This window comes from Schistosoma mansoni, chromosome 3 (assembly GCF_000237925.1).
Source record: "Schistosoma mansoni strain Puerto Rico chromosome 3, complete genome".
Lineage (NCBI taxonomy): Eukaryota > Metazoa > Platyhelminthes > Trematoda > Strigeidida > Schistosomatidae > Schistosoma > Schistosoma mansoni.
The window spans coordinates 11,721,121-11,725,034 of NC_031497.1; positions in this window are offsets into that span (position 1 = coordinate 11,721,121).

Genomic DNA, 3,914 nt, shown 5'->3' on the forward strand with positions numbered 1-3,914 from the left:
TTTATTTTTACACCTCTATGACCTTTAATTATTGTAACCAAAACATTTTATTCATTTTAATCATCTTATTATAATCTTAGTTATTAGTGTCCACATTTCCTCACGGGAATTAGTACTTTAATAAAACATTTTCATATATATATAACTGTACAGCTTGATAATAAATTCCTTGAAAAGAGATCCCTTCCCTGAACTCCTTGTTGTTGTTGTCTCGTCGTCGAAGATTTCAACACACCACACGTTAATTGGATAGAGATTACAGCTTCAGGTAGAAGTATTGACGACAACCTATAATCTACTATTATCCGGTGTCTATCTGCACGATGTTTAGCAAGACTGACACACATTTACTTGGAACAAAAACCATCACTGTTGGACCTTGCCTTCATATACCACTGTGGTGATGTTGCCCACGTTAAGTACATACCTCCACTAGCGGACAATGATCAAATAATATCGTGCTTTAGGTTTAAGATACACAATATGCAGTATGTGTCTGCTTCACCTCATCCCAATATCTGGAGGTCTAATATTCTGGCAATCAAAGACTGTGGTATCTCAACACAATAATTGGTTAATGTAGCTGGATTGCCTAGGGACGAATGGAGTAAGTTTTGAGCTAAATTCAAGGCCCTAACGTTACTGATTATTCCATGGTAAACACGTAAGCCATCAACCGCAATGCCCTCCATAAATCAACAAATAAATACGAAAGCTTCTACAGCTCAAGAAACATTTTAAGGTACTATGTCTAACAAAGATTCGTGAATCTTTTCGGTGGTAGTACCGGAAAATCAGGAATATATGTAGGAAGACAGTAGTTGAGTTCCTCACTACTTACGAAAGGCATTTGGTATACGATTGCTGCACTTGACCAGAATGATAGTTTTAGTAAGAAAACGTAGTGATTGAGTTACCAGCCACTGTAGTGTAGGTATTCCGATAAACTAGTCGAGTTAGATATAACCAGATATGAAATCATACTATTTCAGCTAGATTTACCCTCCGGATGTTGTTATCAACACTGTCCGTGAACGCACTGTCAAGATACTAACTAAAGGAGATGTGATTGTGACTAAGGAAGCTGTTCTTCAATTACATATTCACCTTGAACTTGTTAGGTCACAGGGCACTGGTGGGTTATATGAATGATTGCAATGACTGCTTTGGAACATTATTTCACGATCACTTACGGAGCTGCTCAAAATTTCGCTTTCTCAGATGGTCTTGAAGTTCGGGTTCTAAAACAAAATCTAGAAACAATGGGTTAATAAGCAGTGAACCTAGGAATGGTCAGCAGTATTTTATTGACAGTAAGTCTCTTGCACGTGTGTAGGCACGAAATGACTTGGAGCGAATAGTAAGAGATTCCTTGAAAGTAACTGCCTATTGCAATCCAGCTGCTGTCAAAGATTTCCGAGCGTTATGGTCACTGCGTTGAGCATACAAATGCGTTGACGAATCAATCTTCCGGGTTTTACACCACACCTATATGAGACCTCGCTGAGAGTATCACATTCAAGCAGCTAGTACATGTCTAACCAACGATGCTACCACAATCGAGAGTGCTTAACGCATGGAAACTGAGTTAGTGATCGATCCTTTTAAACTCTCCCGAGATAGGCGCTCAAAACTCTTAAAACTTTTGCCCCAATCGTAGAACTCCAGATGACCTTGTATTGGCATTCCGTATCTCGAATGACGATTTGAATTTTAGCATGTCATATCCTCTTGTTTCCTTCAGAACCAATCATATCTGAATCCGCACCAAGAAGGTTCAAAAACTGCGACCAAATAAACTCAGAGTGGGATTCCGTTTTCTTCATTGAGAGGACAATGATTGGAATGCCCTACTCGAACAAGTAGTATCAGCCCTAGCAGTAAACGCTTTTAAGGAAAGGCTGGAATTTTAATGGACAACGAGCTGTAAGGGTTACATATATCAGACGACCTACTACATTATTAATGAAGACTGAAACCAATTGGTAATCTCAAGAACATAAGTGGTGATTTAGTTTTAAATGGGTCATCATGTAGTCCTCATGAATGAAGTTGCTTAGTGGATAAAGCTTTAGGATCAATCCAAAGACACATAGATATTTCGCTCGCATGACAATCAGTGTGTTCATCACGCCAAATACAAATAAAGAACATATATACATAAACATTCGTTTACTCAGGACTACATTCCTATAATAACACTCCATAGACACACCTCAAAGCATCTTCCGTCGATGAACATACTCCGTAGCCTTGGTAGTATGCTCTCCCAAGATTAAAGGTTACACTGTAAACAACCCAAGACATTCTATCCACAAATTACCATGTGTATTAGAATCAACAATGTGAATCAGAACAAACTTCTTTGGTGTCGAGAACTACATTTAGTCGGCATATCCACTGTGTAACTTTAAATCATCGGTATTTAGAACTTGAACCACAGGTTTTCCAACATTACTCACCGCGACTCTCGTGGCTAAACGAAAGTCTTCCCACGATAATTTATAACTCCTGCCAACTCTAAACTATTCATGCTCGAACGCACAATCTTCCCCTCCAATAATTCTTGCGAAGTTGTAGTGACCTGCTTTTCCTGACGAGAACGCGATTGGTATAATGGAAACGATTATTATTATAACCAATTGTACCAGTGATTGTTTTACTGTACTCGTTTTTGTTTAACTGTATCAAAATCACTTCTCGTTCTGTTGTCCATCTTGTTTATGAAGACGCTCTTTCGCTCTAGCGTTTTGACTGTAATCTTTGGCACGTCTCGGTATTCTTTCGATACCACGAGATCGCTAACAAATATAGTGAGGATACAACGGATATTCTAGTTTTACAACTGGACACCAGTAGCACCTTCTATGTTCGATCGTTCCCAGTCAGATAGAAATCAGAAGTCAGACGAGAAGAGGCAGGAAAGATATATTTGATTCGTTACCAATATATCGAGGACCTTTTCTATGAGCTGGCTAATGAAACGTAGGAGCTGTGTCCCACGCCGTGTTGAAACGTGATCTGGTGCGGATGCATGACCGAAAGCCTTCAGTTAAACAAGTCCACTTAAACAACGTGATCAGCATCCAATGTCGAACACTTAATGAGCTATTGATTTTGGGGAATTATTTACAGCTACAGATCACTCCCCCCCTAGTGAGGTAGTGATGCCCCTAAGACGTGACCAGCCAGAAGTTTAAACCCAACGAGTTTGTCGTTGGTAAACACTCTTCTGATAGCTTGCTTCGTTTAGCAGCGTCTGGTCGTCTTTCCTTAAACTATGGGACCAAAATGTACAACGTAGCAATAAAGAAATATAGTACAATGAAAATTTCGGTTCCTTGCGAAACTTCGTCGTTCTTTTCCAGCCGTCCTGGAAAAGAGGAAAAATAGAACGTGTGAGTGCATGTCGAAAATACACTCGTACTTGCGTAAGGACACAAGATGAGCGGAAAAAAATAAACTGATACACTTACAAACAGCGTAAAAGCGATCGGAAAAAAAGGTTTTCTTTTGGTTTTTTCAATATATAAATGTATACGCTCAAAAAAAATGTTTTGTTTTTTTTTTGTTTTTTTTTATATAAATAAAAAAAAATGAGCATATTAAAAAAAATTTATAATAAACTATGAAAGGGTAATTCAAGATAAAGCTTATGTCCTACGTGCAATATTCGTTAAGATGTTCTGGAAATCTTACTCGTCTTCCAGAACGCGTTGTTTTAGGTTTTTCTATCGACGTTGACGAAGTATCAAGTTGTGTGTCGGTTGTCGTGTAGGGTACTACGAGTGTAGTAGCTGTGTCGTTTGCTTGTACCGAAGGAAAATCGACGTAGCTAGGGTTTCCTTCTAGGTACGCTGCTTTTAAGCGATCGATACTGATGCTATCTTTCGTACCGTTCTTATCGACTACAT